The sequence below is a fragment of the Bufo bufo genome, chromosome 1, assembly GCF_905171765.1.
Source record: "Bufo bufo chromosome 1, aBufBuf1.1, whole genome shotgun sequence".
NCBI lineage: Eukaryota > Metazoa > Chordata > Amphibia > Anura > Bufonidae > Bufo > Bufo bufo.
The window spans coordinates 808,903,296-808,914,527 of record NC_053389.1 but is presented as its reverse complement, the minus strand read 5'-3'; positions in this window follow the sequence as shown (position 1 = coordinate 808,914,527).

The following is an 11,232-nucleotide window of genomic DNA, read 5'->3' as shown; positions in this document are numbered from 1 at the left end:
CGGAACGTAGAGCTGTACTCACGATGAAAGAAGTTTTGGAGCGCTCCAGTCTTTGTTGTTTCTTAGGTGGTCCGCGGTATGTCCAGTTTGGTGTAAATGCAGGGGTATAGCTCCAGACGCGTTTCGGGGACTTCTCTCCCCTTCCTCAGTGGCTCTACCCCTGCTACACCATCACATCCTTTTATAGTCCCATAGGTCACACAAATTTTGCTCCTTGCGGTATCATTGCGTCTTCTATGCGTTTTTTCGTGAACATGTGCAATTTTCACATAAAAAAGTGCTGCGACATTGCTTTGTTAAAAATTCAGATGTTTAAATGCATGATAATAAAAGATATATAATAAAAAGAAAGGGGAATTAACCCCGTATTAAATAATAACATTCCTATCTATTCATGGAGAAACATCGCTCTAGATATCATATATAGCCCGCAGAGAATGCTTCAAAAATGGCAAATATGTAATATATAACAGAATATGACTCAATCGTATTGCATACTACGTTTCATAACTTGAACTTGCCACCTGCATCTAAAAGTAGCTGGGGGCATGTGAGCCTATCTCCTAGGGGGGATCACAATGCCGATAGAACGGCCAGACTTGTGATCCCCCATTGGATAAGAGGCACACAGCCCTAAATCTACAGGAAGCCGAAAATTTCAAGTTCAGCATTCAGGCCTGCTGGAATCATACTCCCAAAGTCATAAATATGCCTCGATTCCGCTCTAGACATTCGCTCAATATGTTTACCGCCTCTCCAGTGTTTGTCAATCCTTTCCAAGGCCATAAACGTCAACCCTGTTGAAAAAAAGGTATGGCAGCACAATGTTTCACATACAAACAATAAAACTGAGAAATAAGGATGATTCTAACTTAAAATGGTATTATACTTACTATAAATGAAAAAAATAGCAGCTCTTTGCGCACATTTTTGATCAAACGTGTGTTGGGCCCATCTACCAGGCGTCAAGGTGGCTTCTGCAGATGGGTCCGTAACACTAACAGAACTGCCTCACCTGGGCTTGACTAACCCTACAAGCCTACCCATCTGCAGAAGCCACCTTGACGCCTGGTAGATGGGCCCAACACACGTTTGATCAAAAATGGGCGCAAAGAGCTTCTATTTTTTATTTATTTATAGTAGGTATAATACCATTTTAAGTTACAATGATCCTTATTGCTCAGTTTTATTGCTTGTATGTGAAATATTGTGCTGCCATAGCTGTTTTTATATGGTACATGTTGGCAGAAAGGCAGCAGCATGAATTAGACAGCAGCAGCTCTATAGGGGTTATCCAATTTCAAGAAACCCCCCCACATGTGCTGGGCCTCTCACCGTTAATATAGTTAATCTGCTCCCTGCTCCTGGCGCCCCTCCTGGTCCCCGCACCACCACTACTGCTTCTCCCTGCACACGGATAAAAACATCTGGTGTCGGTGACAGGGACAAGCCTCACTAGCGTCACCTGCAATGCTAGGGAGGCTCCCCCCCGTCCCTGCCTGCCATTGGCTGCTCCCCCCGACCCTCGATGTTTTCATCCGTGTACAGGGAGAATCAGCAGAGGTGATGCAGGGACCAGGAGCACCGCCGGGAGAGGGGTAAGTATATTACCGGTGAGGGGCCCAGCACATGTGGGGGGGGGGTTCTTGAAATTGGATAACCCCTTTAAGGAAGAAAATGGTCGGCAGGCCGCAGCAGTCTCATGATAGCATCGGTGGCATGATGGAGACAGCGGCAGAAGTCATACAGAAGGTGATGGTAGGCAGGTCGCATTAGCGGCATGATACAGGCAGCAGCAGCCACTGTGCAGAACGTGATGGTTTCTGGTCGCAGCAGTAACATGATGCAAATTGCAGCAGAAGCTGTACAGAATGTGATGGTTGGCAGATCGCAGTAGTGGCATTATGGCAGCAGGCAGACAGCAACAGTGGCAAGATGGGGCACTGCCAGCTAGGCTAAATTTATTCATCAGAATCAGTCGGTGGAGTGTAAAAATTCTTATGAATCCAGGCTTGGTTCATTTTCACAAAACTGATGTTTTGGACACTAGCGGAGGGCAAGGTCACCATGTGAGAGGCAGCCAAGCTGGGCTTGGTTCTGGCACATTTTGGGCCTAACCCATCCATAGCATCAGTGGCATCACTAGATACCTCTGGCCTCTGCTCTTTATTCGTGCGCCATCACCCTCTACCTCTAATGTTGCCTCCCACTTAGTACCCAAATTCGTCTCCCAGGTCCAGTCCAGCACATAATTGTCACCCTCCCTTCCCCTTCTATCACAATGTGGGATATCATGGTGGGTTCTTTAGCCCCCCTCCGCTGCTCTGCCCTGACTGCCACTGTCTCTGCCCCCAACACCAATAGTTCGGATACTGAGGCCACCACTACCACCACCAATACGGCTATGCCTGGGGTCTGCAGCCTTTTCCTCCACCTCCTCCTCAGGATATTACAAACAGGGACCACTCTCTCACAAGTTGTCAATATGGAGACTCTCTTGACTATCTGCTGTAGTACATGGTGAGGTTTTCTAGGGGCTGCAAGGAGGAGGAGTAGGAGGAATGCTTTGACCCCTGGTTCCATTGCATGGTTTTGGACATCCACATCCACATCATCCTGCTACGACTGTGAGCAATCCAATCCCCAATCTTATGCTCTTTCTCCTCAAATATAATGTTGTGCCTTTCCAAAGCCAGCAGGGACAACTGTGGCCTACTACTACAACTTGTGGCCAGATAGTTGGTGCTGCTACTACACAGCAAAGGTTTAAAAAATTTCATTGGGAACCTACCCAAAACTTCATCAAGAAATTCAATTAGTTATGAATTACTTGGTCACAAATCGATTTTTTATTGTATGGAGCCGATTGTTCAACGCTGATCGCGGCATCTGAGACTCACATTAAGGTGCTCAGGGGGTTAATTCGGGGTTAAAAAAAAAATATATATATACTGCCAAAAGACCTGCAGCGAGCGTGATCACACTGGCTGCACGCGGTCATTAGAGATCACGTGGTGACAACATGACGTCACGGCAAGCGGCCAGTGTGATCACGTGGTGACATCTTCACACTCGTTGCAGGTCCTTTGGCAGTTTTTTTTCAATCAAGATGGGAGTGGACGGCTTCTCCGCGATAAATTGGATGAGATGAGTATATTTTTTTATTTTCAGCCGCCATTTTAGTAAAAAATGATTTGTTACCACAAAGCGCAAGGAAATTTGGATTTGTGGCAAATTTTTCCTAAACTTCGGAACGAATTCCACTTTCAATGCTCCCATTCGCTCAACACTAGCTGCTATTACACACATTCTGGAGTTTTTTGTTTAGAACCCTTTCGTGCCCCCGACATTTTGGGGCCTCTCAGATAATCTTGTGCACTGCCCTGTGTATTGGTGTAGTAATCACTTATATATATGTTGATTGTTTGAATATGATCAACAACCCCTCTCCCAATAAAAAATAAAAATATGATTGGAAACATGTTTGTGAACACAGACATAAAGGGAAACTGATTTAGGTCTAAATTAGCTATCCCTCACATATACTTTTTTGTGCTGGCCTGTGTATTGGTGTTGATTACTAGTGATGTGATGAGCAAAGCGAGCTTCAGTTGCTATATCCGAAGTCACTTCGCTCAAAACTTTGGATAAATGCTGTACAGAGATCCATCTCCGTACAGCATTAAACTGTACAGGCTCCGATGAGCTGAAGTCAGTTATTAGCGAAGTCGCGCAAGACTTTGTTGATTAACTTCCGTAGTTGAATTTTAAAGTGGAAAACCACTTTAAAACTTGGACCTGAACTCGGCTTTGGTTCCAAGGTACCAGCTATACGCTGGTTTCATTCAATTGAACAAGTCCCAAAAAAATTTAAAAAATTCCAGCAGTGTGGAAATGGAATTAACGGAATCGGATGATTGAGGCCTGATGCTCAATTTCTCATTATCACTTACAGGAAAGTACTTTGGTGTTCTAATGATAACCTATATGCTGTTTTATTTGAATTGAACAAGTCTCCAAAAAATTAAAAATTTCATCCGTGTGGACAAATAAATGAATGCTATAAATAAATTAACTAATGATTAAGGGCCAAGCCTCCCACTCAATTTCAGGTTAACACTCACAGGTAAATTGCTGCCTTACCTCGTTGTCACGAGTTGGAGGTCCCAGGAGAGACCTCCGCGTCGTCAAGCAATAAACAAACGGAAATCAGGTACAGACACACAAGAGTTTATTGCACAAACAAAAACCAGGGAAGGCAGCACAGACAAAACATGAGCTCTATGTACCATCAGCAGAGTGGGAGAAAACCCCCACTGCGCCACTGTCTAGTAATACTCCAGAGGGGGGTGACTAAGCAACTCCTGGTATTCACTAGGGCCCCAGATGGTAGGGTTAGGCTTTGCAGCAGGAAGTTGCCAGGGTCCACTCTGGAGCGTGAACTAGACAGTGACAGCAGGAACGAATGGACAACAGGTACCAGAAGGTACCGACGGCACATAGGCATACATAACATAGACAGGCAAATACAAACAGGGCAACTAATAACACAAGCAGGAGTACATAGCAAGGAAACAGGAGTGACAATGAGCAGAGAAGGACTTGCTCCACCAGTAGTAAACTGCATGGCCTTACCCATGGCACTCTGCTGCAAAGAAAGGTGCAGCAAGGGCTTGCTGAATAGAGACATGAATACACACAAGGTAACTAAAACATAACTGGCAGAACAGATAACAGAAACACAGGAAAGAGGACATCAATAAACAAGTAGGAAACCTAGAGAGCACAGACAGACAGACACGGATCCCATGGGTCAGCAGCATGGGAGAGAGAGTACAAACAAGGAGCAGGACAAGACAACACACACCAGGAGAGCTGACACAGAACTAAGGGAACCTCAGCCTTATATACAGGTTCCATGGGTGCAGCAGAAAGGCCACACCCATGGAGCAGACAGAGGATTAACTCCTAATAGGCACACAGGGGAGTTAACCCATAAAGAACCACAAATGACACACAGGAACGGAGCTGCAGCGAGAGCATAGACAGAAGGTCACAGCCAAAGGTAACGACTGTGACACTCCCACCCCTCAACGCCCCCCCCCTCTCCTCCCCAAACAGAAAAGGGGAGGAAGTGGGGCAACAAACCAAACAGAACCAGGCAAGGGGACAGAAATCAAAGGGGTGACGAGGTACAAGGGCAGGAACACACACGACGACCGCAACCAGCCCAACCCCTGAAAACCAGCCTACACGGAGGGTCCGCAGCCAGTACGCCAGGGGAAGATAGCCAGCCAACACGGCATACACGTCAAGTGAACCGCACTATGCAGTTACCTCCCCCTCCACTCTCCCTCCGGAGAATGACATGTCTGCCAAGAACTGATTGGCCAGACATGCAGACACCCCCTTCCGGAGGATTGGGACCAGGAACAGGAACCAGACTGGAATACAAAGAAAATCGGAATCAAAGGGGTACAGAGGTACACAAGCAGAACACATAAGACGACCGCAGCCAGCACGCAGCCCCTAGCAACAGCCTACACGAAAAACACAACAGGAGTGTCAATGAGCAGAGAAGGACTAGCTCCACCAGTGGAATACTGCGTGGCCTTGCCCATAGCACTCTGCACGCCAAGGGGAATGCCGCCAGCATATACGGCCACAAAAGTCACGGTGAACTGCAGTGTGCTAACACCTCCCCCTCCACTCTCCCTCCTGAGAATGGCATGTCTGCCAAGAACTGATTGGTCAAACATGCTGACACCCCCTTCCGGAGGAGTGAGTACAGAAGCAGATACCTGAACCGATAACAGAAAACACACCCGTAGGCAGAACTGCAAGCTAAAAAGGCTACACCGGACGTCGCCCCTGGCAACCAGCATACACGGAAAACACCACAGCCAGTACACCAAGGCAACCAAATCCGATACCTAAAGGCAGCCTACAGAGGGAAATACAGAATGCACACACACCACAGATAAGCAGAAAACAGAACACAAAAACTCTGTGAAAGTTCACTTGTTCATTCTGTCACGAGTTGGAGGTCCCAGGAGAGACCTCCGCGTCGTCAAGCAATAAACAAACGGAAATCAGGTACAGACACACAAGAGTTTATTGCACAAACAAAAACCAGGGAAGGCAGCACAGACAAAACATGAGCTCTATGTACCATCAGCAGAGTGGGAGAAAACCCCCACTGCGCCACTGCCTAGTAATACTCCAGAGGGGGGTGACTAAGCAACTCCTGGTATTCACTAGGGCCCCAGATAGTAGGGTTAGGCTTTGCAGCAGGAAGTTGACAGGGTCCACTCTGGAGCGTGAACTAGACAGTTACAGCAGGAAAGAATGGACAACAGGTACCAGAAGGTACCGACGGCACATAGGCATACATAACATAGACAGGTCTTGCTCCACCAGTAGTAAACTGCATGGCATTACCCATGGCACTCTGCTGCAAAGAAAGGTGCAGCAAGGGCTTGCTGAACAGAGACATGAATACACACAAGATAACTAAAACATAACTGGCAGAACAGATAACAGAAACACAGGAAAGAGGACATCAATAAACAAGTAGGAAACCTAGAGAGCACAGACAGACACGGATCCCATGGGTCAGCAGCATGGGAGAGAGAGTACAAACAAGGAGCAGGACAAGACAACACACACCAGGAGAGCTGACACAGAACTGAGGGAACCTCAGCCTAATATACAGGTTCCATGGGTGCAGCAGAGAGGCCACACCCATGGAGCAGACAGAGGATTAACTCCTAATAGGCACACAGGGGAGTTAACCCATAAAGAACCACAAATGACACACAGGAACGGAGCTGCAGCGAGAGCATAGACAGAAGGTCACAGCCAAAGGTAACGACTGTGACACTTGTGTATTGCTATAGTAATCATGTATATATGCTGTTTGATTAAATTGAACAAGTCCCCCCCAAAAATATTCAAATCCTGTGGAAGCCTAATATATGGAAATGAACAATTGAGGCCTGACCCTTAATATCACATTAATATTCACAGGTAAATTGTTACCCTATCCTATGTATTGGTGTACTGATCACCTATATGCCGGTTTAATTAAATTGAAATTCAAAGCTCCCCCATACCCCCAAAAAAATAAAAAATAAAAATAAAATTCCAATCACGTGGTAATGAAATTCACAAAAACAGATGAATGAGACCTGACGCTCAATTTCCTATTATCACTTATCAGTAGATTGCTGCCCTACTCTGTGTCTGGTTTAATTAAATTTAACGATCCCCCCAAAAAATTTAATTCCATTATTTTTTCTGCTGTGTACCTGGTTAAGGGGAGTGGTTTGTGCTCCCATATGGATCCCAGATCTTGGATCTAAATAAGCAGCTTGAAATACTTAGGGGCATTGCAAAACTGGATAGAGGCTTAGACCTCACTGTGTAGACACTGACTGGGGTCAGTGAAATGGATGTGGGATGATGAGGGCAAGATCGGGACTATCAAGTCAGCAGTTGGGTTAATGTAGGAAGAAGTGTAGTGTCCCACTAGGTAAAGGCTACACAAGGTTAACTTTGGCTTTTGCATTACTGTAATGTTGAATTATGCATTTCCCTGTGTTATCTGGGTGTCAGGCCTGTTATGGTGTAGTTTAGCCTCCTAGACGTTAGAGGGAGTATATATAGGTAGGCCCAGACAGGGGAGTGTTAGTGTATGCCAGGGAACTAGAAGCGACACCTAGTTAACCTGAAGCTCCTGAGGCTAAGGATAGCTCAGTTGAGATACCCCAGTAGTAGGACAGCACCTCCTGGGAGAAACCTGCAGCCACCTTTCAAATGCAGCAGTGAAGACAGCTAGGAAAATAAGGTATTGTAACCTTAAAGGGACACTGGCAGGCCAAATCAGCTTATATAGTTATATATATGACATTACAGGTCTTATACCAGTGATGGCGAACCTTTTAGAGACCGAGTGCCCAAACTGCAACCCAAAACCCACTTATTTATCACAAGGTGCCAACACAGCAATTTACCCTGAATACTACAGTCCAATATAGTATATCTTCCATGTACTTTATCACTTAGCTATAATAGCTACATTCAGTGCGCTGCCTGTGCTGTTCATAGTGCGCCCTGCGCTGATGAATGGCAGGAAAAGTCTAAGGCATATTAGACTTTTTCCAGGGCGTGGGTGCCCACAGGGAGGGCTCTGAGTGCCACCTCTGGCACCCGTGCCATAGGTTCGCCACCACTGTCTTATACAGTCTTTTAAAAGCATATAAGTATCCCCCCTGTCCACCTTATAAATAGCGAAATATAAAGTTTTATAACCTGCTTGTCCGGTCACCAATCTGCCCAAGGGGCGGCGTTTCATCTGAAAATGCGCCCAGCCAGCCGCTCCCAACTGCCGTTCTGAAGCCCCGCCCAGCTCATCAATATTCACTTCGCTGGGCGGCGGCTAGAACTCTCCCCAGGATTCAATTGCCCATGCGCAGGATCGTGACTGGGGAGAGTTCTAGCCGCCGCCCAGCGAAGTGAATATTGATGAGCTGGGCGGGGCTTCAGAACGGCAGTTGGGAGCGGCTGGCTGGGCGCATTTTCAGATGAAACGCCGCCCCTTGGGCAGATTGGTGACCGGACAAGCAGGTTACAAAACTTTATATTTCGCTATTTATAAGGTGGACAGGGGGGATACTTATATGCTTTTAAAAGACTGTATAAGACCTTTAATGTCATATATATATAACTATATATGCTGATTTGGCCTGTCAGTGTCCCTTTAAGCAAGTGCCAATACTGGAAGAAGGATTTTATACCAAGGATTTAAGCCAGCAATTAGGCATCCGGGCCTTGGGATCCAGCCAGCTAGAATAGCTGTGGCAATAGAGCAGCATTGCACTGCAAAGCATTAACTGTTTGCCCTCCAAGTATCTTGCAAGATTGAAACCTGCTGTGAAGTACACCTGCTGTGCATTTTGTATTGTAAAGGACTGCATTATATACCACTGCAACTGATTGTAAAAAGTTGGACTGTTTCACCAAGTAAAGCAACGTTTGGTTTACCAACTGCGTACTCTATTAATCCTCCTACAAATCGGTGTGCCACCGTTACAGGCACTGGCGTCACGAATCTTAAAGGGACCTTGCCTCAGGCACTCAAAACACCTTTAGTGTGCCTGTGGCAAGATCCCTTAAAGTTCGTGACGCCAGTGCCGGTAACGGTGGCACACCGATTTGTTGTAGGAATAATTGAGGTACACAAAGTTGCAGTGAACCAGAACTTCTTTTTACTGAACAGTTCAACTATATACAGTCCTCAGTTAGTTCCATAGGTATAATGTTGAATACAGGCAGGCTTCATACAAATGGCAGGCAAAGTCTTTGCAAGATACTCAGAGGGAATAAACACTTACAGATCAGGCTGTACTTTCCTCAGATCCTGTCTGGCTTTCACCAAGGCCCGTATGCCCTATTGCTGGCTTTATCCTTGGGTAGGGAAACCTTCCTCTGGTAATAATCCTCTTGCTGTAAATATCCTTCTGCCCTTCATCTTTCTATTTGGCTGGATAAAAGTGGCTCTGCACTGTACTTTTAAAGGTGCTAGATATCCTCAGGAGGCAACTTCTTCCCCTGGATTAACTTCTGAGCTTCTCTGGTTCAGGGACCTCAGGCAGGCTAGCCTGAGCTACTTAGCCTCCTGGATTAGACTGAACTAACTCTTTCCTGTCTGGGCCTAACTATATATACTAGGGGTTCCCTAGCTCCCTCTACAGCTTGGGAGGAGAAATTACACCCCTAACAGGCCTGGTACACAGGAATTAACATGGCTTTACACATTACAATGCAATACAAAATGAGGTCCCACAGGAGGTGGGAGCAACATAACCCTTAGTAGTGCCCACCCTTACGTAGTGGGACACTACATACCCCGCTACTTTGAGGTTGTCCGTCCTCGGCGCAACACAGGGGGCCCGCCCAGCTAAACACTTAGACCTGAAAGACAAAAATGCAAGGCAGGCATATACACAATCACTACATTTGCAAGGAAAATATCAGGCAGCTCCGCTGGCAAAGGAACAAATGCGGTGAAAAGGGGCGTCATTCTCTTCACACAGGATAATATAGGGAACAGGGGCGCTGACCTGGTACAGCATATCAGGAATAACCAGGATAGTCCATAATAAGAAAATACAAATATGACATAAGTTCCTGGAGGCTCAAAAGAACGAAATTAGTCCGTACCCGGGTCTTGTAGACAGTTAAACAGGGGTTTCCAGGGAGGAGTTACTCTTATTCAACAATGTAGTCTCCGAATCTCACAGGTGGGTGCCCCTTAGTAGGCCGTGTGTACCTACTTACTGGCAGAGACTCTTCCTGCCTTGGTTCAGGGGGGCCAGAGGAATCCACAGGCTTTGGGGCCCTTTCAGGTATACCCTGGGACAGGTCATCCTGGGGTTGAGGACTAGCAGGAACTGGAGCCGGTACCACCAAGTTCAACCAGGGTGTGAGGATGAAGTGGCTCCTTGTCATGTAACCGGTTTTCAACAGCCTGCATAGGATCAACAGGTTGGGCCGACGACTCTGGCTCCGGAGACTCTGGCTCAATGTCCCCTGCTACCGTTTCTCCTTCTATGCAGGGCTTTAAATGATTCCTGTGCACGATCTGGGAGCCTTTACCTTTCCTGGAAATTTTGTAAATGTGGGTCTCAGCATTAGGAATATCAGTTATGACGTAGGGAGTCCTCTCCCACTTACTGTCCAGCTTGCTGGTTCGGTGGTTATTCTTCAACCACACCACGTCTCCCATAGCAAGTGGTTCTGCATGAGCAGCCAGGTCATAGTCTCTCTGCTGCCGCTTTCGGGCACTTTCCATGTGCTCCTGAACAATCTCTTTGGCATTAAGGAGACGTCTTTGATGCTCCATTACCCAATCAGTCTTTGGTAGTGGGTTGATGACATCGGGTACTTGCACGTCCAGGGAGTGGTCAGCAGGCAGCCTCCCTTGACAGCCGAACATCAAATAGAAGGGTGTGTACCCTTACTCACGATAGGATGGAGAGGCGCTCTCTGGTCATGGCGTTCACTTCTCCCGACGGCACAGGCAGTACATTCCCGGCACCATTTTTCAATGTCTTCTCTCATCCCAATCCAATATAACCTTCTGCAAATGGTGGCCTCAGTTTTCTGCACACCGAAATGTCCAGACCGGTTGTGATACATCTCTAATACAAGACTGGCGTCTCGACGTGG